The following is a 24,509-nucleotide window of genomic DNA, read 5'->3' on the forward strand; positions in this document are numbered from 1 at the left end:
TCTGCCTCATAGGTTAGAACATCTTACATTTTTTCCAAACAATCTCAAGGAAAAGGTATGTGAACACATATCCTCAGGCACATGAAGAGAGGATGCTGGCACTACAAGCAAAATATTTTTTAAAACTTCCTGTTTTATCCTAAAAATTGGTACAAATGTTGCATTCTATTCATAAGGTGGTTTTTTAAAAATATATAAAATACTTTAGGCTAAGGAGTATTCAGCAAAACCAATGCTCCCAGAAATTGTTTCCCACTAGCCCATGATTTTGCAAAGTCCGCAGCCCATTGCCAAGGGGATCTGAGAGGGCTACACTGTTCATTGGAGGAGCAGATGAAGAACAATTAGTTCAATTCCCAATGTTGTATCTGAAAATATTGCAACTTTCAGCTCAGTGTATTCAACCATTTAGCCAAATATTTTAATAACCTGTAGAAAGCCAGGGAATATAACTTTAAACTTTGGCCTGCTCTGTTCTCAGTTGAGCAAACCGAGCTTTGCATGACTCCTTTCTGGCTGGAGATGTTTAGTTCAGTCGGAGGCATTGCTCACTTTCCAAACTGGATCCAAATCTGGAGTTAGTGTTAAATGATACCAAGTGTTTCCCCTGGTTAAATAAGGTCAATAAATCATGTTCCTTTTGGTTCAGAAAACTGAGATATTTTAGTCTGCTCATGTTGAAAGAACACTAATTGTGAATTTAAGAAATTTGGAGGGGCAGTGGGGACTGCAATGCTGCCTTTGGCATGCCCGCTCACCTTGCCTTCAGAATTCTGCGGTATCTGACGTATTACTATAAAGAAGCAAACCTGCTTTTCTTATGGCCCAAAATATGTCAAAAAATGTCTGGAGAAGTGAAGACAGCATTGTTAAATAGGCATGCAGCCTCCCAAGGAAAGGCAACACTTATTTGAACATTTAAATTAAAATTTAGAAATCACCTATAACTGGGATTTCAAAATGTAGAAGAGATAAACAAGATTATACTGTACAGCACAGGGAAATATATACAAGATCTTGTGGTAGCTCACAACGAAAAAAAATGTGGCAATGAATATATGTATGTTCATGTATAATTGAAAAATTGTGCTTTACACTGGAAATTGACACAACATTGTAAATTGACTCTAACTTAATAAAAAAAAGTTTTAAAAAATCACCTATTGCAAACTGAAAGTCCAGGATGAGGCTGAGCATGAATTCCTTCCTCTGAAAAATGAAAACTCATGTTTAGGCCTCTATGATCATTAAAAGTCTACCACCCAAGATCAATACCCCGATCAGACCCCATATGGATTCTGCATGGAACAGCGATGAGAAAGCTGCTAAAGATGAAAATCCTTAATTGAATATGATAATTTAACAGACCCAGAACTCCCAGAGTCAGTTACATCTGCATAAGTGTGGGTTAGGGGAGGGGAGAAAGGATGATAGATGCAAAACGCAGTGATTTGCAGTTATTTGGCTCAAAATCTAGCCTGAGTTACCTCAATGCATAAAAGCTCAAATTAAAGTGTTACCCGCTGGTTTCCAATGCTTCCTCCTCAATCCGGAGTCTTCCTGTCTGACCTGTTCCCCAAAGGTTTCCAGAGGCCCAGGGGACCGTCCACATGATTGGGAAGCTTCCCTGCCAGATTACTAAAGGAACTCCCTCATTTCACAGCTGAGCTTCTAGGTGCCAAGGACCGTGCTGACGCAGGAACAATAGGATGGCCCTGACCTAAGGAGTTCCCAGCCTAGTGGGGGAGACAGATCAATAAATAGGTAAATTTAAAATGTGAGTTCTCTGCCTGAGGCGGAAACGTACAGGGTGTTGCGGGGCACAGAGGAGGGCACCAAACCTAGCAGCAGGTGCCCAAGAAGGCAGATGCAGAGCAGATACAGAACCAAGGCCTCAGGTTCCGACTGTCCCGGCGAGACGTCGAATTCGGATCGCAGAGGGACTGTGTGCGGCTTTGCCTGCTGCCCCGCAGTGGGCTCGCTCCACGCACCGTGGGCTCTGCGGACCCGGACAAGGGAGTTTCAGCTGATAGGATGCAGAGAAGACGGGCGGCGCACGGAGAGGAAAACACTCTCCAAGGAGGCACCGGATTCCTGAGCCGCGCCCAGCCCTTGCGGAAAAGATACAGCTCGGGCTGCAATTCAAGTAAACTTCTGAGGAGCTTCAAAAGCGCGGACCTGGCGATTCGGTCCAAGCGGCTCTTGCAAGCTCTTCCTACGCCACTGCCGCTTCTAAGGCGAAGTCACGGTTTGCAGAGCTGGAACGCTGTCGGAAAGCAAACCTTACCAGCGGGCTTGATAAGCAGCCTCGGGCTTAGGTTAGAGAAGCGTGTGAGGCGCTTCCAGCTCGGCGGGCTGACGGCTACCGCGGGCCCCCCGAGGGTCCCTGCGCGCGGATGAGGCGAACGGGGGTCTCAGATCTGCGAGGGACTCCTTTTCGGCGAACACCCCTCTCCACATCTGCCACGCCCCGAGGCCACCTGGAACCGCGGTGTCGCTATTTTCCTACGCGTTTTCTGCAGAGGTAAGCCTGGCTGCTCCTTCCAGCCCGGGAGCGGGGTGGGCGGGGCATCCGGACGGGGGCGGGACGGGGGCGGGGTGGGCGGGGCATTCCCGCCGGGCGAGGCATCCCGCTGGGCGGGGGCGGCCGGCGCTCTAACACCTGCCAGCACCAGCGGCGGGATCTGGGATAGCGGCCGGGCTGCCCCCGCGGCGGCGCCACCAGCCCCGCAGGCAGTCAGGAGGCAGCGTCTCTGCTTTGGAAGCGAGCTCCAGAGGACTGGTTTTGTACTCCTACGGATGTATGTGGACCTCGCTCAAGTGACCGCACCCTCGAGACTCAATTTCCTCATCCACAAAATAGGGTTAATGATCCTTACATTTCAGAGCTGTTTGAGGGTTAAAAGAAAGGTGTGTCTGAAATACCTACCTGCATGGCACTGGTAAAGTCTCTTCAGCTCTAATTTCTTTCCACATTCAGTGTGACTGAATGCGTAGCTACTGGTTTTCAGGCACTAGTGATATAATGTAAACTAACTGTCCAGAAACTTGTTGGCCAGTGGAGATGGCCAGCACGGGAAAGTGCAGTGGGGAGCGCTGTGATAGCAGAAATGCTGGGTGCTCCTGGAGCACCGGGAGGCCCCTAATCCAGTTTCAGCATGTCAGGGGCGCCTTCTGACAGCGGGAAAAGGAAAGAAAGAAAGAAAGAGAAAAAGAAAGAAAGAAAGAGAAAGAAAGAAAGAGAAAGAAAGAAAAGAAAAGAAAAAAAGAAAGAAAGAAAGAAAGAAAGAAAAGAAAGAAAGAAAGAAAGAAAGAAAGAAAGAAAGAGAAAGAAAGAAAGAAAAAGAAAGAAAAGAAAAGAAAAAAAGAAAGAAAGAAAGAAAGAAAGAAAGAAAAGAAAGAAAGAAAGAAAGAAAGAAAGAAAGAAAGAAAGAAAGAAAGAAAGAAAGAAAGAAAGAAAGAAAGAAAGAAAGAAAGAAAGAAATAAATCACAAGGTTCTGGCCAGGCAGAAGGAGCTGTGGAGGGAGAATGCAGTTAGAGAGATCAGAGGTGAGATGAAAGCAAAGACAGGGGGAAGCCGACTGGAAAGGTGAAATTGCAGGGCCAGATCATGAAAGAACTCCCAAACTAAGAAATTTTAGTGACTATAGATCTTTATCTTGAAGCAAAGGGAAACCATTGAACTATTTTAAGCAAGAGAGTTACATGATCTGACTTGGATTTTAGAAAGATTCCTCTGAGTAGAGATCCCATCTATGCAAGGTAAAATTTCACTTCCAAGTTTAATTCTTAGACAGATCAATAAATAGGCATCAACAGCTTCATTTGAGGATCAGAATTCTTCTGGAGTCTAAAAAACGATTTGGGATTTTTCAGGTCAGGTAATCCTGAGTTCTCAGAAACTAGAAGAATTTGTGAGTCCTTTCTCCACAAGTGGCATTGAGTTGGGTTTTAATAACTCCTCTATGAATCAGGCTTGGTTCAAGGAAAATTTTATTATTTGGTTAGAAAAAAAAAATAAACGTTTATACCTCCATTACTCAACTGCCTCTTTGTAAACTTGCTTTCTACCTCGCTTCCGCGTGCCTGGTTGCTGGAATCTAGAAGACAGGAGGCAGTGAAAAGTGTTATCAGAATTGCATAAGACCAGCCCTTCCCTAAAGATGTTCTGGAGACCAAGTCAAATAAGGTGGAGTTGGGCAGAGCAGAGGCTTCAGGCTCAGGCTTGCAGGCTGGCTTGGGGGATTAGAAGCCCGAAACGAGTTAGAGGGGTTATTCCATCCTTTGTTTCCTGTTAGGTGATATGTGAGTTGGTTATGCTTTTATTTCAATGATTTGCCCCTCAACATTGCTTTTGAAACAGCAGTTTGCAGGATTAGCTAATAACCATGCTGTCGTCCTTGTTTAAACCCAGTGAACGATGATTTAATGTTAGGTTGCTCTGTGCAAGCTTCAGGTGCTCTCTGCCTGGCCCTAGCCTTGCAGGAGGATGACTGAGCGGGTTTGGGGAGGAGTTATTTGGCTTCTGAGAGATCCTCCAGGTGGGGGAGTTGTGAGAGAGTGAGTCTTGTCAATATCAACTCTCCCCACCCCCCTTTTTTGTCCCAGTTGATTACATGGGACATAGTGAAGATCTGGAATTTAGCCTTGAGCTGCTCCTAATTTGTACTGTGATCTGGGATTATTCCTTCCATTCTCCGAGGCTTAGTTCTAAAATCAAAGCTTTTGGGGGGAAGGTATAGCTCAGTGGTAGAATGTGTGCCTAGCATGTACAAGATCCTGCATTCAATCCCAGCACCTCCATTAAAAAACTAAATAAAAACCTAATTACATCTTCCCCCACAAAAATTAAAATAAAATGAGAGAGTTTACTAAATGCTGGCTCTAGGAAAATCCAGGTCCTCAGGGCAGTCAGTATCAAATCTCTGCCTTTAAAAGCATAGCATGAAATTATAATCTAATGAACTCTCCTCCTCGGAGGACCCGCATCTGCATCAGCCAGTCTTTGTCACTGCAAGTTGATCTCTAAGTGAAACTGCAAATCTTCTCAAATATACAGGATTACATAACGTTGATGAAAGTAATGTTGGAGATGGCCAAGCCTTTGCCAAACAAGATTTAGCCAACAAGGATGGTGACAAGGTAAGTGCCTCAAAAAAGAAGCGAAAGATTTAATAAAGATCTTTGGGAAAATTTGGTAAAGCCCATTCACATTTTTATAAAAATAAACCTGTGATCATTCTTTAAAAGTCAAACATGGTGATGAAGGATATCAGAAAGTGATACCAATAACATAGTAAATTCTTGACTTTGTGGAATCGGAAAACATAAGATAAAATACACTTATTTTTATAAGTTCATTTTGTTTTTCAAAATAAAATGCAATCAAACATTTTTTCTATGACATTTTGGTTCCCTATTGGGGTCCATTTTGGAGGTCTGTTTTTGGATGCCAATATCTCCTGTATTTATTAATTTCCCATCTGGTTTCCAAAAGGATTTAAGTCTAATATTCTGTGTTGAACATCAGTATATTCTAAATTCTTTGCCACCAAAGGGATTCATTTCCCAATGCCTCTCTTATGGGCCTCGTTTTTTAAATAAATTTTACCTACTAACTGGTATTTTTAAAATAGTAGTTTTTCCTATATTAAATAAAATAGTATACACATATGATTTTTTAAATTATATGTAAAAATGTGAGATATATATATATATATATAAAACTTCCAATCATGGACATGACAATCATTATATATGTGTGTGTGTATATATATTAAAAATACTTATATACTCACTTCTGATTGACACCAGATTGTGGCTGTAATCATAGCTAAAAGTTGAGATGTCCCTCTGACTCCTGATCACCCTCAGAGTTGGGTACCATGGGGTTGGGGAAGAGAGCCGGTCTCCAGGATGGATGAGCATCCAGGGTTTGGTCAGGACGTAGGATCCAACCTATGGAGAAAGAAGGAGGGCAAGACAGGAAACTCCGATGATAATGTGATCCCGCAGATGTGCTTGCCCTATGGAGTAATAGGTCTGGGGGGTAGAGGCGAGGGGAGGACCTTCTTAGTTTATGCCCAGCCTGCTTCAGTCCTGGCTTGTGAACCAGTTCAGGTCTGAGTGCGGTGAATATGGAACATGAGGAAGGATAGTGAGAAAAATATCAGATTTGAATAGATCTGAAATATGAGTTGAATTCTCATGGCAAATGCCTATTTCTTGTCTTCCCTAGCAGACTCAGCAGAAGCTGAATTTATGAATTTATACCAGGCAGATTTTTTTCTTTCATCTTTCTTTTCTGGCTAGATCTGCTTCCTCTTTTCCTGTATCAGCGACTTGGGGAGGTATCTCGCACGTTAGTGATGAAACCAGCTTTGTTAGCAGAGTTAGCAGAAGTGAAAAGTCCTTTCCAATCCTACGGTTCTGTGTTTAAGTGCCACGAGTAAGGAGAAAATAGCGCGTATAGCTTTAAAAATGTTTAAAAGTAATTGTAATTAGCAATACTGACATAATTAAGAACACTTAGAAAGTAGAAAAAAGGGAAAAAAATCACCTCATAACTTCACCTCCGTAAACCACAATCAGTATTATCATTCTGGTGTGTTTTCTGAATTTTTTATTTGTGTGGCTTTTGCTTTCTTATGTGTGTTTGTATCATTTTCTTCTGCTTACTATTATATCAGAAACGTGATTCCAGGTTGTGGTAGGTCTTAACAACCATCCCTTTCAGAGGACACATGGTCATCTAGTGGCTGAGTGAATCATAGTTTCCTTACCTTATTCTTGGACATTCAGGTGGCTTTGAATTTTTTATTTTTGCCTTTATAAGGTATTATTTTTATGGACTTTCTGAGCATAATAAATGTGAGAAAAAACAATTTCATTAATTCACTCAGTTCACTCAACAAATACCAACTGAATAAGACACCATGTTAGGTGCTGAGACCAAAAGCCTTCAAGGAAAGGCCCAGTACTCTCTGGTCATAGCACGAGTAATTGCCAGACCTGCTTTAAACTCATCCCGGCTCACCAGCGCCAGCGTCAGCATCCACATTCCTGAAAGCCAGCACCCAGCTGTCATCTCCTTCCAGTAACCACACTTTCACAGCCAAAGGTCAGCTGCTCCCTATACATTTCATTCCTGAAAGTCTGCCAGTCCCGGAGGTTCACACTTCCCAAACATTTACGTAAGATTAGCTCTAGGGGTGTATTAGCTCAGTGAAGAGTGCATGACCCAGAGTTCTTGGGTCCAATCCCCAGTACCTCCATTAAAACAAATAAATAAATAAACCTAATTACCTCCCCAAAATTTTTTTTAAAAAGCTTACTAAAATAAAAAAAGATTAGCTCTTAAAAATTTTGAAATTGTAACTGTATGAGATGATGGTTGTGTCAATTACTTGCCTGTGGCGATGCTTTCACAGTGTATGTGTTTATCAAAACATCAGGTTGTGCACCTTAAATATGTAAAATTTTTATTTGTCAATTGGGCCACAATAAAGCAAAAAAAAAAAAAAAAATTAACTCTAGCTTTCTGCTCTGTTTAGACAGCTCTCTCTTGCTTGGCAAGCCATAAATTCAGCTTTTTGTTTTGGTGGCTTCTTTCTTTCAGCAGCAGTATTAAGGATAAAATTAAACATAACAATATTCCTTTCCCTTAAAGACATTGTGACTTAGAGATAACTCACCTGCACACAAAAACTGTTAGAACTGGGTGCGCCACAAGAGAAATACTAACCAAGAACCACGTGAGTTCAGAGGACACTCTCCTACTGGGAAGTTCAGAGAAAGTGTCATAGGATGGGCCTGAACGGAGGTATGACTAGACTGGCTGGTACCTAAGAACAAAAATATCACATTAACAACCACAGACTGGATTTTTCTGTTTTCTCACGGTACCAGCCTGCTCAGGCTGCCATAACAAAATGCCGTAGAGTAGAGATGGCTTAAACAACAGAAATTAATTTGCTCACAAGTTCTGGAGGCTAGAAATTTGAGATCAAATGCCAGTATGGTCAGTTTCTGGTGAGAGCTCTGTTCCTGGCACGCAGACAGCTGTCTTTTTGCTGTGTCCTCCCGTGACCGAAGGAGCAAGCTCTCTGATGCCCCATAAGGTTACTAGTCGTATTGGATGAGGACTCACCTTTAGAACCTCATTTAACCTGAATTACTTCCTTGTACTGCCTGTCTCCAAATACTGACACATCGATGGGCTGGCGCTTCAACATATGAATTTGGGAGAGGACATAATTCGGTCCATAGCACGTTATGAACTTCAGAATATCACTCAAATTACATGACACACATAAATGACAGGCTCGATGAAATGTAGCAAGTGATTTGAAATAGACTTGGGAGAGGGGAAGAGAGAAAAGTTTGGGGATAGGGTGGTTGACGGATTCCTAGATATGATGACTGGAAGTAGGTAAGTGAATGCAGAAGAAGAAACAAGTTTTAAAAAAGATGTAGTTGAAGGTGTGTGCACTCTATCTGTGGAAATTCAAATAGGTACGGGCTTCGGGCCAACAGTGGGTGCAGTGGCCAGCCCCCTAGATGGTCCCCAGCAACGCTCACCTCCAGTATTCATGCCCTTATGCAGTTCCCTCCCACACTGACCTATGTAACTAGTAAGATACAGCAGAAATGATGGTGTGTGTCCTTCAAGGCCAGCGGTCCAAAGATGTTGTGGCCTTTGCCTTGCTTCTTCGTGAATCACTCAGTTTGGGAAAAGCCATCTGCCATGCTGTGAGGACATTCAGGCAGTTATATGGAGCCACCTTAGAAGCTGATCCTCCAGCCCCAGTCAAGCCTTCAGATGAGTGTAGCCCCGAGACCATCTCGACTGCAGCTCCATGAGAGACCCTGAAGCAGGGCTGCCCAGCTAAGCTACTCTCAGACTCCTGATGCATAGAAACTATGAGACAATAAGTATCTATCATTTTTGGCCACCTTTTTGGGGTAATTTATTAACAAAAGTTAATGCATCTTCTTTAAAGATAGAGATTTGGGAGTCATTGAGCAGCAGTCCGAAGAGGCAGTAAGTACAGTGTTGAGATGAAGAGCATGGGTTCTTGAACCAGACTGTCTGGGTTTAAATCTCGTCTCTGCCATTCAACCTCTAGTCCTCTATTTTCTCATTTGCAAAGTAAAAAAATAAAACTTCTACCTACCTCATTTTAAAAAAAGGATTAAACGAGTGTAACTGAGCATGTAAATTAATTAGAACAGTGCCTAGGATATAGTTAGCACTCCTCTTTATGTTAGCCATTATCAGTAGGTGATGCTGCTTAATATTACCACAGTTACAGGCAAGCAGGAGAATTGAAATTTCTCTGGGAGAGCACGGCTGCCTGTACACATCAAAGCTGCAGGGCCTTGGGTTGCTCGGCTTTTAGTTACTTCTAATTTCAAGGTCTAATGGACTCCAGAATTTATCAAAGTGTTTCCACACCATCATTTTCCCAGTGACCCAAGCCAGAACCCTGAACTTTTCCTAAATCCTTTCCAGTCCCTTGTCCCTCATGTCCAATACCTCATTCCACTCAGTTAGTGCCAGTCACTGTTTCTTGTGGCCAGAAGAGAGACCCAAACCGAATAAGACAAAGTCTTTGCCCTAACACGACTCACATTCCTTCTCATTCTAGTGAGGGACACGGCCAGCCTACAGACAAGACTAGGTGATACCCTAGGGTAACAAGAAGCGCTGTACGAAAGTAAACAGGGTAAGGAGATGCTGGGGGAGGGGGGCTGTATGAGGAAACCTGACCGTGTCTGTTAGTGTCACCTCCTTCGTCTCTCCACCACCTCCTTTCCTTCCACTGCCACTGTCCAGTCACTCCGTCATTCCTTGTCTCTTCCACCTGTCTCACCACCTCTACTTCCCAAGGGTCGTGAATCACCAGAGCCACGTCTGATCACATTATATCCCAGCTCAGGGTACTTCAGGGGATCCCTGTCCCCACAGAGGATAAAGCCTAGACACCTGTAAGCTCTCAGCTGATAGCATTTCTTCCTATCTCACTGAACAGGTCAGCACTCAGAATTTTCACATTCTCCCGTTGCAACTACACACATGCTTGCATTTGTACCCATCTGCTCTGTCTGTCCTTGTGTTTTTCTGCATGAACTGACCTCACTCCTGTCTAAGACCACCGTTTCCACTTGGATACTAGATCCTGTCCCCCCAACCACTCCAGAGCATCGTTCTGTTAGTCTTCCTCTTTCTCTTCTATGTCATCAATTCCCCTCTCTTTACAGGACCATTCTCATCATAGACACATTATTTCTGGCACTATAAAAAACTCTGTTGACCCACTTCTCTCCTACTTACAGCCCCATTTCTCTTTAAAAACAAAACTTCTTAAAGAGTTTCCTGTGCTCTCCCCACTCTTTTTTTTTTTTAATACTTATTGTAGTCTAGTCAGTTTACAATGTTGTATCAATTTCTGGTGTACAGTATATAGTTTCAGTCATATACATACATACATATGTTCATTTCCATATTCTTTGTCATTAGAGGTTGCTACAAGATATTGAATATAGCTCTATAGTATGAACTTTTTGTTTATCTATTTTATATATAGTAGTTAGTATCTGCAAATCTCAAACTCTCAGTTTATCCCTTCCCACCCCCTTTCTCACTGGTAACCGTAAGATTGTTTAACTGTGTCTGCGAGTCTGTTTCTGTTTTATAGAAAAGTTCATTAGTGTCTTCTTGTCTCTTTTTTAGATTCCACAAAAGAATGATATCATTCCATTCTTTCTTGAATCCATTCCAATCATGCTTTTGACTTCAAAACTGCTTTTGTGAAGTTTACCAGTGGCTTCCGCGCTGCTAAACCTAAAAGGACACGTCTCACTCATCTTCACTGATTCAGGAGCATAGTTTGACGCAATTTATCAGACTCAACTCCTTAAATTAAAGGCTTTCTCGATTTTGTTTTCAGCCACTACAAGGTTTCAAATTTTGCTCCTTCCTCGTTGGCTTCTCTTTCTTGACTTCCTTGTTTTTATCCCAAAGAAAATTGTGTAATGTACACTCAGTCTCTTGTTGATAACATTCAGTCTCATGGCTTTAAACTCCACGTACCAGGATATGCTTATGTCTCCTATTTTCCTATCCCCAGCCCAGAACACCTTCTGGAACTCCAGATTTGTACACCCAGCTGCTCTCCACAGCCCCATCCTCTCTCCACTACAACTCAGTAAGTGACGGTGCCAGCCTCCCGGATGCTCAAACTCGGAACCTTGGTGTCCATTTCTTTCTTTCACACCAAGTGCTCCCATTCTGCATGACTCTGCTCGAATGTCATCTTCTCATTGAGTTCTTTCCAGACTGCGGTGTTTATTTTATTATTATTATTCTTTGCTTATTGAAGTATAATCAGTTAGAATGTGTCAATTTCTGGTGTACAGCATAACGGTCATACATGTACACACAATGTTCGTTTTCATTTACTTTTTCATTGTAGGTTACTACAAGATATTGAATATAGTTCCCTGTGCTGTAGAGAAGAAATTTGTGTTTTTGATCTATTTTATATATAGTAGCTAATATTTGCAATTCTCAAACTCTCAGTTTACCCCTTCCTGCCCGCTTCCCCCACTGGTAACCGTAAGTTTGTTTACTGCGTCTGCGACAGACTACGGTATTTTAAATCACAATCTCCTTCCCTGTTTTATTCTCCGTAGCACTCATCGTAATCTGACATGGAGCGTTCCCGAATTTATGCCACTTTCCTGTGAGTGAGATACTGTTTTGGACCTAGTGTCTTGGCTGGGAGCGAAGGGAGTGCAGTTTTAGGGGGTTCTACTAGGCCTTCTCCGCCTTGGTCATTCTTACCTCCCAGGCCGAGGACCGAAGTAGGTTTCAGCCAAGTGTGTCTTTTCCAGGGGCACAGCTGGGGACTAGGGAGATGCACGTAGGCGTAGGCAGCGCCTGCAGGGCCAGTGCACCCACAGTGAGCTCCTCTTCCAGCCTTATCCCCACCTGTCTCGCTCTGCAAGGGGATCTGTGCTTTCGCTCCGAGTCCCTGAGCATCAATTTCAAACCAGACCCAATGTCCAGTGGCTCTAGAAATACCTGGTTATGCCCTTTGCCGGGTGTGCAGCTATTGTGGACCCACCGGTTTCTTGGGCCGGGGGGATCTTTCCACGTTGCATGGTATTTCAGGGCCCTCTCTCTTAGGGACCTGCCCTCTTTTTGACTTAGTACATTCCAAGCTGGAAAACCAGCTCAGGTTCAGAAGCTTGGCAAAGGATTGTGACTTTTTACTGAGCTAATTACTTTCAACCTCCTGTTTATCCATCCTTGGTTTCTTTTTTTTTTTTTTTAATAGCTTTATTGAGATACCATCCACCTATGATACAATTCACTGCTTTAAAACATAGAACTCAGGTGTTTAGTGTATTCGCAGATGTGTACAGTCATCTCCAAGGTTAATTTTAGAGCATTTTCATCACATCAAAAAGAAACCCTGTGCCATGCCCTTTAGGAATCACCTCCTTATCTCCCCAGCCCTCCCCATGCCCACCCCAGCCCTGAGCAATCACTAATCTACTTTCTCTATCTACAGATTTGCCTGTTCTGGACATTTCATATAAACTAAATTATAAAACATGTGGTCTTTTGTGACTGGCTTCTTTCACTTAACCAAGCGTTTTCAAGATTCACCCATGTTGTAGCATGTATCCATCCTTTGTTCCCTTTTTATGGCCAAATAATATTCCATTGCATGAATATTCCACATTTTGTTTATCCATTTGCCAGTTGATGAACATTTGAATAGTATTACTATCAATGTTAGGGTGCAGGTTTTTATGTGGACATATGTTTTCATTTCCATCCTTGATTTCTTTTGATTAAACAGACTGAGAAGTACCCTTGTTGGCTACCCATTTATATTGCCCCTAGGGAGGCTGTGTTCCATTAACTACCTCCACAGTTCTCAGTGGGTCAGAAGTCCTTGGCTGTCCCTCCAGTTTTATCACTCATGACAGTAATTGCATCCACCCATCTTTTCACAGCTAAGCACTTCCATCTGGCCTCCATTGGGGGTGGTATGAGCCTTTAAGTCCCTCCTTCCTCTCCTTGGCATGTGTACCTCACTCAGTGTGGGATTGTTTTTCTCCATGCACCTAGGAGCTCTCCTAGTATGAGCCAAACTAGTAACAGATCTGCAGCACCTCCTGAGATCTTTTCCAGGGTGTTAAACCCTATATTTTGCTTCACATTGGTAAACTCAAAACTCTTCTTTACCCATCCTTATGCTTCAGTCTCCTTATTCCAATCTCAAGCCTTGTCTCCTGGCTCCTGGCTAGGAGCTTCTTTGTAAGAGCTCCCTTCTTTCCTCAGCAGCATGACTTCATCTTAAACTGTGACTTAACCTAGTTATTATCCTTGAAGCCAGAGGTCAGGTGGGTACTGATCTTGGGGAGGAGGGAATGGAAGGAGGGAACAATACACGTTGTCTTCAGGGTAGAGACCTCTGCATTATCCTCAAGGAAGTAGGAGGGTGGGTGCATAGCCCAGTGGTAGAGTGCGAGCTTAGCACGCATGAGGTCCTGGGTTCAATCCCCAGTACCTCCACTAAAGGTAAATAAGTAAATAAAGCTAATTATCCAAACGCCCCCCCCCAAAATCAAACCAAAAAAAAAATTCTTTTAAATATTAAAAATAAAATAAAATAAAATTTTTAAAAAAGGAAGAAAGTAGGGAGCTCTAGCTCCTAATTGGGTGGTGGGTATTTTCAGGCTTGGATTTGAGGAACGTGGGGATTCAGGACTTTGGGTCGTCAGTTCAGGTTAATCTCATCCCATGTGAGGGTAGGGTGTAATTCAGTGGCAGAGCGCATGCTTAGCGTGCACAAGGTCCTGAGTTCAATCCCCAGTACCTCCATTAACATATGTAAATAAATAAACCTAATTACCTCCCACCCCCAACTTTTTTTCGAAGTTCATAACTGTCGCCCTGTGAGCTGAATTCTGCTGTGCTTTGAGTTCATCTCTTTCAATATGGCTTCTCTGACTTAATGCCCCCAGGCCCTGGTGTCCAAAGGCTGCCAGCTCTGTCTCCTCAGGGCGATGAAGCCCGACTCTGGTGGTCAGTTATTAGACCGCTTTCCACACCCAGCCCCCATCAGAAGGCCACTTCTCCCTCCTGGACTTTCTTCATTTGCTGCCTCCTCTGGGGCCAGACACCCACGCCTGAACTTGCCCAGCGCCCTGACCCAAAGCCCAGTAGGACTGGGCCTGACGTGACCTCCAGGGTCCCGGGATCTGCTCCTGCCACTTGGGCATGGCTTTCTCTCCAGTGTCGACTTTACCTTTTGGTTAAAACCGCATTTGGACTGCTCAGTTCTTAACCTCAGCTTCTGGAGGTGACCTTTCTTGTGTTTCCTGGCTGTAAGCTCTGTAGCCTTAAAAGATAAGCTTTGACAATAAAGAGCTGAAAGACTCAGGAGAAGCTCAGCAATCATCTTTAGGAACCCAGTCATCATATTTCCAGCCAGAGCACGCGCTCATTTCCAGCATTCCTGGCGGGTGGATAAATGTAGAGGGACCAGCGTTCCTTCTACAGTCTGTGAAAGCCCCCAGGTGTAAATTACCGCCCGGTCACACCAAGGTCATCTTCCAGAGAACACTGAAGCGTTTACCTGTAAACATTGTATATAATTATAGTTCCTTCTTCCAATACTGTTTTGTGCAGTGATGACAAATATCCTTTTTTTTTTTAACCTAGTGGCACTGGAAGGCATTTCTTTTAAGATGTTACCTATGTTTTTACCTGCTTACATCTGATTTTCATTTTCCATATCATCATCTATTTGTTTTCACAGTACAAATGCTGTGATTTCCCATCATCATATATTTTTCATCGTTTACTAGAAATGGACAGCTTCTGGACTTGCTGGCAGGCAAAGAAAGCATTGTGAAAGTTGATCTCTGCTCCTACTAACTAGCAAATTGGTAGTAATCACTTAATAGAAGTGGAAAAGCACAAATTTTATTGGATGCAGCAAAGCGGTAATTTCTCCAGATGCACAATGGTGCTTGTTTATCCTTATTGTGACGTTAACTAAGGCTGGCACTGGGGTTGCTCCAAACCCTGGCTCCCCCAACCACAGCCCTCAGAGCAGCCAGTCCCAAACTACATGTGGGCTATGTTCCAAAAACATATTTGAAAGTCAGTTTAGGACTCAGATCACTTTTCCCAGAGAAGCAATGTCGTAAGTGAAAGTCGACTTAAGGGGCCAGACCCCCAAGTCCATGGAGCACACGGTGTAGTGAGATTGGGTCGGCAATAGTTCTGTTCTGCTGGCCTCCCTCCTCTGCCTGCACCCCAGTCCCATCTGCTCTTCACACAACAGTGGCCAGTGATTCCTCTCTAGTATGAATCTCGTCCTATGACTCAGTGCTTAAAGCCCTCCCTCTGTTACAGAGCCCCGTATCAAGTCAAGTTGCAGGTCTACCTCCTAAATATTTCTCTACTTAAATTTTTTTCTATCCCTATGGCTAGTATCTTTGTGTTTTTGTTTTTTGTTTTGAGAGGGGGGAGGTAATTAGGTTTATTTATTTAGTAAGTTATTTTAACAGAGGTGCAGAGCTTTGAACCCAGGACCTCGTGCCTGCTAAGCACGTGCTCCACCACTGAGTTGTACCCTCCCTTCCCCCGACTGTGGCTAAAATATTAATCTAGGCGGTGACTGACTCCCACCCAGACTGAGAGCGGTGTCCCCACTGCTCTCCATCTGGCTTATCAACGTGCCCACGATGCTGCTGCCAAACTCTGGAGCGTGTCACAGAGGGTCTTTCCATTTTGTCACAACCCGCTTTACAAGCCTCACCTGCCTGCACCTCCAGTCACCTGCTTCTGCGCGTGCTGTCTGCTTTACTTGGAATTCCTGAGACGTTTCTGGTCAAAGCCAAGTGTCTCCTGTTCTGGGAAGTCTTCCCCGACAACCAGAAAGAGAGCCACTCATCCCTCAGTGCCCTCGACACACTGTGATTATTGCCTGCCACCCTCGGGGCACGAGGGACCATCAGTGAGACTGAAAAGATGATAAATTCCCACCCCTCGTTCTGCACAAGCTCACTCTAGACAGAAACCAGAATCAATAATTACCAAACAGTCACTTTATGTAACTGCATTCAGGGTGCGCTGGGTTCAAGGACAAAGGAGTAACTAACTTTTCCTTAACCGGGGGCCGGGAAGTAATTAAAAGAGGAGGTGATATTTGAGTTAATGCTTGAAGGATGACTAGAACTTCATGAAGTGCTCCAAGGGGGAAAGCACATTACTAGTAGGCAGATTAGTGTTTGCAAAGGCATAAAAGCATGGGAAAGGTTAGAATGTTTGGAGAATTGTAAATAGTTTCGCATGGTTCCAGGGCAAGGCATGGAAGACAGAGCAATGGAAACCAGGCAAAGTCAGATCAGGAAAGGCCTTAGCAGCCAAGGTGGGAAGTTTCCATTTGATTCTATAAGAATGTCCTTCATAGGAGGAGGGTAGAGCACCTGCTTAGCATGCACAAGGTCCCGGGTTCAATCCCCAGTACCTGCATTAAAAAATAAAAAAAAATAAAATAAAATGAATGAATAAACCTAACCCCCCCCCAATAAAAAGCTTAATTAAAAAACAGTACGAATGTCTATTACAGAATTAAGGTCACTGAGTTATATGTCTGTGTGTCGCGGTCTGGTAAGCTGGTACGAGGCCGGGTGCATAGTAGGCCTTCTATTTCTATTTCTGTAATGAGTTTTAAAGTAGCTTTTGTTATCTCTGAGTGATAAGCTCTGAGAAAATACAGGCAACACTGAAAGTTAAATCTAAAAACGTTTGCAAACAAACCGGCTTCCATTGTTTTACTAATGAAACAAATCAAGATACCCAAGAAAGTGGGTATTGCTTCTTCCTTTTAATTGTCTGTGTTTTTGTATAGTTTAAACATTTAGAAAATCAGGTTCAGATGCTTTTCTAATTTAAAAAAAGAGTTTACGTTTTGTTAATTAAAAAAGAAAGCAAACAGAGGCCTAAATATTGAAGGTTGAAAAATGACTCCCTCATTAACTTCCAGTCCCTTTGAGATTTATTGCACAGTAAATTAGTTAATTGCAAACCTTCCAGCAATGTTTTACTCCGTTATAGATTACTTTGGAAAAACAAATTTGCGTTTTCCCTCTTGAACAATGAGTGGTTTATTTTAAAGTAGGTGAAAGGTAATGTGAAGGGGGGGGGGAAAAACCCCAGCTTCACAGATGTATGGTTTAAAGTTTGCCAAGTACTTAGAGAAGGGTTACACTAACTTCAAACGCTTGGAAAGTATAATGTAACGTGAGAACACAAAGGTCTTGTTGCTTTTTCAGCTCTTACTCTCACTCAGTTCCCTGCAAGCCATCAACATGGAAAGCAGAGAGTTTTAGAAATCACATCCCGTAGTGGAGAAAGCAGATGAGCATAATGGAAAAGACAAAGGCGACGGAATGCGTGTCCTCCATTATATCTGCAACTGGGTTATGCTGTCCTTGGACACGATTTTTATATTCCCCCGCAAGTCTGAAAGCCTGTCTGGGCTCTAAATTATGATGTTGCTCAATTCAAGCAATGATCCAAAGCCAGTGACTGCGCACAGAGCCATCCTGTCTTGGTAGGTTAAATATTCATTTACATATTTTATGCGCCTTGTAAAAAGGCAAAGTACATATTGGTGCTGTCAGAGTTGATACTCCACCTGGATTGTCAGTTGCTAACCAAGCATCTCAGACCTTTCCCTTCAGGTGATGGGGCTTAAAAATCTCAGCGGGTAGAGGTCCTTGGGTTTGAAATCTTTCCTGTAAACACTCCAGTAAAACACTGTTTTTTCTAAAACAGCCTCAGTGTGTTGGTGTGAGGGGAAGCAGAGTATGCCAGCCCAGAATATGCGCGCCTGGCATTCGGATTATTGTGAGCTGATTATTTGAGAATCAGCAGGTACAGGAGAAGCTCTGAAAACGGTAGAAATTCCCCTTTGGTAGAGGACATTTACATTTGTAAAGGAAATTTCCATTTGTCAGCGATCACTCTCTTTGCACCAGGAAAAGAAGGATGACTAAGTCACAAGGGTACCTTATCAGGGGAGATGGCATTAACTTAAGTCTGTAAAACAAACTCTGTCCTTTTCCTGGTAGCCTCCCCGAAACTGAACTCCCCTCCCCCACACCTTCCTTTTTTATGTCTTCTCCAATATCATGTTATCTTTTAAAAATTATTATTTTTTAATTGAAGTATAGTAAATACAATACTACATAAGTTACAGGTATACAACGTGGTGAGTCACAATTCTTAAAAGTTTATACTCCATTTATGGTTATAAAATATTGGCTACACTTTTTATTTCTTTTGGGGGGGAGGTAATTAGGTTTATTTATTTATTTATTTATTTATTTTTTAATGGAGGTACTGGGGATTGAACCCAGGACCTCATGCATGCTAAGCGGCCCTCTACCACTGAGCTGTACCTTGCCCCCACACCTTTCTTTTCTTGTCTTTAGCTGAAGATGGTATTTAAGCTGGTGACTCAGCCCACCTTGGGGAGTTACTCAGTTTCCCTGGGTCTCCATGTATATATAAGGTGTACATGTTGATAAACTCCTGCATTATTTTTTCTCTTGTTAATCTGTGTTTTGTTACGGAAGGTCTCGGCCAAGAACAAGGCTAGAGAGAAAATTCTTTTTCTTCTTCTACAGGTGTTTACAAAATGCAGTCCAAAGCACGGTCACTATCCTTATTTGTGACTCTTCTTGGAGGATTTGCCCCAGCCTGCCCTGGAGCGGGGTAGAGGTTAGCCTTGAGCAGAGTCTCTGCCTGGGATCACGCAGGATTCCACTACAGGCAAGCTGTTTCCATGAGTCTCTTTGTGACAAGCCTTTCTTTCCTTCTGGGTGAAGGCAGTGACTTCCTCTGGGATGTGATTTCAGAAGTGGGAGTCTACCTGAGGTTCCTGGAAGAAAGGCTTTTGCCACCTGCTGGCTCCCTGAGGTAAATCTTCATTCCTTCTGTTAAAATGCAAATCCACCCTACAGAATAGTTAAAACTGTTTGCTGCTATAAGTCTTTTACATTATAGTAAGAATGAGGCTCTTATTTACCCTGCATATATGCTTTAGTTAAAAAGTGGAAGCGAAAGGAGCATGAAGGTATTGAGATCTTGGCAAGAGAAAGAAAGGGAAAAGGTTGGTTTACAAACAATAATAATGGTGAATAGACTACCATGTAGAGAGAAAAAAAGGCAACTGAGTGTGTGTTCAAGATCACTTTCTTTACAATTTTGCCTAAGATGATGCCAAATGCAGTGTTTCCCTTTCAGCAGAAGGGTTAATGCATTCATTCAACAAGCATTTATTGAGCCTTCTAGAGAAAGAATGATAATTCGATTTTTAGAAATTTTATAAAGGCAAATAAAAACCAGTACTAAAAATATATGCCATTTCCCCCCCAGTGGTTCAGTTATCAAAGGACAATCAGAACTGTGAGTGCAGAGTTAAGCTCCATTTTTCTATCAAGAGGTAGTTATAAGGCGCTAAGTCTAACAATGTGGTTTTTTTTTTTTTTCTGAACAATCTTTCATCTGCTTCAAAGATATTTTCTGAATATGACTTACAACCACCTTTTCATTTGTTTGTTTGGTCAAGACACCAGCACTGTGACTTTAAGCAGTGTATCATCAGCATGCATTTCAAAGAATGTACTGGGGGAGGAGTCGCTCAGTGGTAGAGTACCTGACTGGCATGCAGGAGGTCCTGGGTTCAATTCCCAGTACCTCCGTTTAAAAAAAAGAAAATAATAATAATAAAATAATGTATCAGTTAAGGAAGAAATAGGATAATAGCGCATCTTTCTAAAGCCAGGGTTGGCAACATATAGCCTGTAGGTCAAATCCAGTCCCCTGCCTGTTTTTGCATGAGTTAAGAATGCTATTTACATTTTTAAATAGTTTTTTTCAAACTCAAAAGAAGAATAACATTTCATGACAGGCAAAAATTGCATGAAATCGAAATTCCAGCATCCATTAGCAAAGTTTTATTAGGACACAGCCACACCCATCCGTTTACATGCTGTCTATAGCCGCTTTCAAGCCAAAAGGACACAGGTAGCTGCAACAGAGCCTAAAATATTTTCTCTTTGGTCCTTTGCAGAAAAAGTTTACCAGCCCCTAGGGTGGTTCCCCAAGTGCGTTCTACGAAATAGTCTCACCAGGTGCTCTGCATAAAAAAGACTTCGACGGTCAAATAAGTTTGGCAGAGTCTGCATCCTACCACTCGCTTTCAGATAATCATGCCTACGTTGCCATAGTAAAGGATCTGAGAAGTCCTGAAGGAAAGAAATTCTGCTGAACTATTTTAAGTCCGTTTCCAAAGCTTATTTGATCTCGGAGCAATCTCTCCACTCCCTTCTCTTTTACACCTATAAACTTCCCATGGGACTAAGAGAAATTCTAGCCTAGAAGATTTGCATTGGGACCTCCTGACAGGTAGGAAGTATTTCCAGGCAAGGTTCCTGGTGGTCCCTTGATGTCACATGCTCCCACGTCCTCATTATCTTTCTAAGAGACTTGGAGATCATTTTGTCCATCATCTCATTTTACAGATTGGAAGGTGGAGGTGGATCACGACCCTATGGCTTGCTATTTCTTTTTCTTCTGTCTTGATCGTCTGTCTCTTCCAGGTTGTTGGTTCAGATGTCACCTTCCTGGTGTGGGGTCGGGTGGGGTGGGTCCTCTGACCACCTCAATGAAAACTGAAACCCCCTTCCTAGCACAACCTGCCCACCTTGGTGGCATTTTGTTCCACAGCATTTATTACAATCACACCTGATACTGGCATATTTTTCAAAAGTTATGTGTCACCCCTCATTAGAATATAAACTCCCAGGGGCTCTGGTCTGTCCTGTGGTATCGCAGGGCCTAGAATAGCGTGTGACTCATGTGGATTGCATTCAGTGTGTATCATTCGTATGCAGTAGTGGCAAAACCAGAGCTTGTTCCCAGGCCTCCTGCATCCTCAGGCAGGAAAGCGACTGGGCTGACAGAATGCATGTGAGAGTTTAGCTTCATGTACGTTCAGATTCCAGTCCTAATTTGGCACTAGGTGGCGGTGGCAGTTTGGACGCAGTTTTACCTGATCGCAGGGATAAAACAAGGCACGGTTTTATTTGTTGTTCTCCTGTGACAACGAGGTCAGGGCTGATTGGCGGCTTGCAGCCATCAGGGGCCCAGGCTCCTTCCACCTACTCGATTTATGCCCCTTTGGACATGGCTTCCCTTCCCAAGGTCCCCCCACTGGCGTGGGAGCTCCAGTCACGACATCCGCTTTGCTGGCAGGAGAAACTATGTAACTTTGGGCAAATTACTCAGTGAAACCTACCTCGTGGAGGGTGTTCATTTCCTGGGCCGCCATAACAAAAGGCCAGCAACTGGGTGGTTTCAAACAACAGAATTCATTTTCTTGCACTTCAGGGGACCAGAAGTCTGAACTCAAGGTGTCAGGAGGAGTGTCAGTGGGGCCGACTCCTTGTTGGAGGCTCTGAGGGAGAAGCCTCCTGGTGCCTCTCTCCCAGGTGCTGCTGAGGGCAGGAAGATCTTCCCTCCACCTTCATGGCGTTTCTGGCTGGGTCCGAAAATTACACTGACAAAGCCAGATGCACAGGAGGAAAGTGTACAGATTTGTTCACTACAAGTTTTATGTGACTCAGGAGCCTTCGTCTGGAAATGAAGTCCCGAAGAAATGATTCAACTCGTGTGTTTTTACGCCAGATTTGAAGAGGAGGGAAGATGTAGCAGGAAAGAGGATGAGGCACGTGCAGTAAACTGGGGCAGCTTGGCGAAGCTGCTGGTTTGGATCCTTGGCGTCCCTTGTGTTTGGAGAGAAGGCTGTCCCTTCCCTTTGAGTCTAGAGAGGGCGTCGCTTACAGGAGAGATTTATGATTTGCTTCAGGGGAGAAGGGCCTGGTGGTGGGGGCAGGTCAGAGTGGCCTTCCTTTTCTGCTATTTTCTCAAAGTCCTTCTGTTTACACCAAGGTGCTGGATGGATACACGAAAATGTGGGGCGAGAGGATGGCCGTGTCCCAGGTCTCGGATGAGCCTCTGGCACGGGCTGTGCCACGTGGGTCCTTGGCTTCGTGCAGGAAGGAATTCAAGAGCGAGCCACAGTTGAGTAAAGGTAGATTTAGTCCAGAGAGATGCACACTCCATAGACAGAGTGCAGGCCGTCTCAGAAGACTAGAGGAAGGCCATGAAGCGTGGGGGTCGGGTGCTCCGTTTAAAGTAAGGTGTACGTATTCTGTGGTGAGGTCCGCCTCGCTCAGAAAGGAAAGTGGTCACGAGGTGGGCTGATAGTTTTCATGGGCTCCGAACTTCCTGCGCTAACAAGTGGGAAGATTATTCCACCTCCTTCGGGGAAGGGGCTGGGATTCCCAGGAACTGGGCACTGCCCACTTTTTGACCATTTACGGTCAGCCTCAGAGCTGTCCTGGCGCCTGTGGGAGGGCCGCCTACCATGCTAATACATCACAGTGAGCGTCTGAGGCAGCTCAAGGCCTCCTGGAAATCAAATCTCTGGCCCTCTTAGGCTTCAAGGTCTGTTGGGAGGTGGATTTTTCCGCCACCTTGGTGTTAATGGCTGTGTCATTCCTTGAATGGCTGTGCCCTGCCCCCTCGCTTCCTGTCTCAGTCTTTTGGAGCAGTGTGTCCTGGACCCCGTCACAGACCGTCTTTGGTGGGCAGGCCCGTTGCTCCAATCTCTGCGTCATCTTTTCTTCTTCTGTGTCTTCAGTGTGTCTTTCTCTGTGCCTTGTCAGGACACCCTCAGTGCATTTAGGGCCCACCCTGCTCCAGCATGATCTCATCGTGATCCTCACATCTGTAAAGTCCTGCTTCCGAACAAGGTCATATCCTGAGGCTCCAAGTGGACATGGCTTTCGGGGGGGACACTGTTCAGTACACTGCAGAGAGTCATTGCACTAATTAAAGATTATGGATATAAAATGCTGGCACAGGCCATCATATCAGGAGAATAAATCTTTTTACTGAAGCACGAATATGAAACTACATACGTATCACAAAATTCTTTTTGGAAGTTACAGTATGAGAAGGGATTACCTTTTCTGCCTTTCTTGTGCTTATTTATAGAGAGTTTCATGCACATATCACAGGCTTTTAGTTTTACCACATTCAGGTCTATAATCCTGAGGATTAAACCTGGGGAAAATTAGCTGTTGGACTTGAGAAATATCGTTCATCTGTATCATGTAAAAGAATTTAGGGAAGTTAGTGGGCGTGCCGTGGCAGGCAGGTGCTTCTTGGGTGAATGCCCTGCTTAGAATCATTCTACCCTTTCTAGGAACTGCCAGCAGCTGGCCCAGTGCTACAGGACTACCCGACTCTAAGGATGAATCCTGATCCTGGCCTATCAGATTCCCTTTTTAAAGTATCTGGACTCTTAAACTGCAGATGTGAGTAGGGAGTGAGTGGAGCCGAGCCTTGCTGCTGCAGCCTTCTGGTCCTGCTTCCTACTTGCAAACCCAGATCTTTGCAATTCATTTGTGCTTGAAACTGGTCTGCTTCATTTTCTGCAACTCGAAGAATTTTAATGCACTGAAGTTTCAGGATATTAAACCCAACATACAAAGGACAGTATACAAATTACAGGTTATATCTGCTCTCATAAGTTTTCTATTTAAATAACCCAATCTATTTAGTTTTTCTGACCTTGAAATCACTGATAAAGAATACAAACCTGATTTTAAAGCAATCTTCATTTTTTTTTGGAGAAACATTGGCACATCAACACTCTTAAAGGAGGAGGGTATATCTCAGTGGGAGACAGCATGCTTAGCATGCATGAGGTCCTGGGTTCCATCTCCAGTACCTCCTTTAAATAAAAGAAAAATACATAAATAAAATAAACTTAATTACCTCTCCCCCCCTAAAATAAAAACAAAAAACACACTCCTTAGAGTGTCACTGGGCCCTTAAATGTCAAGCCTTCCATTTTTACAAACTCAGGGGAGGTGGAGCTAAAAGAGCCAGGGCAGGTGCAAATGGAACTGGTAGACGCTGGGATTTATACTCAGATCTGCATGTTCCTTTAACGTTCTATTATTTGGCTTGAAAATCTGTGGCCCAGAACAGAAAGACAAAACAGAATGGAAGCTAAAGTGACCAAGTTTTATAGTAAAAATCTACACCAAAGTCTTAGTCTGACATTTCCTCAATTTGGAGCCAAGAAATTAAAGAAGAAAGGGCCACACAAGGTATTTTATTTCTTAACATACGTATGTATTTAAAAATACTTGTCACTGCATTTTGACTTAAATCATTTAACATAATGATATTTGTTGGTCTTATTTTTACTAAAGTAGAAATAAAGGTAATTTTTGCTTTGGCAACTTATTTCCTTCTGGCATCTCTGAGAGTGAGGGGAGGGAAGGTTACTAAGGATCTAAGAAAATTCTGGTGTGGAGTGCGTTC

General features: G+C 43.4%; 1 long non-coding RNA gene across 1 annotated transcript; it reads left to right on the forward strand.

Annotated features, from left to right (window-relative positions):
* The first annotated feature begins 2,201 nt into the window (after positions 1–2,201).
* Positions 2,202–11,955, forward strand: LOC123613794 (uncharacterized). Its single transcript, XR_012509806.1, has 4 exons — positions 2,202–2,524; positions 5,061–5,143; positions 9,652–9,729; positions 11,134–11,955. It is a non-coding gene; the product is annotated as an uncharacterized LOC123613794 (long non-coding RNA).
* Positions 11,956–24,509: the final 12,554 nt, after the last annotated feature.

The sequence above is a fragment of the Camelus bactrianus genome, chromosome 10 (assembly GCF_048773025.1).
Source record: "Camelus bactrianus isolate YW-2024 breed Bactrian camel chromosome 10, ASM4877302v1, whole genome shotgun sequence".
NCBI lineage: Eukaryota > Metazoa > Chordata > Mammalia > Artiodactyla > Camelidae > Camelus > Camelus bactrianus.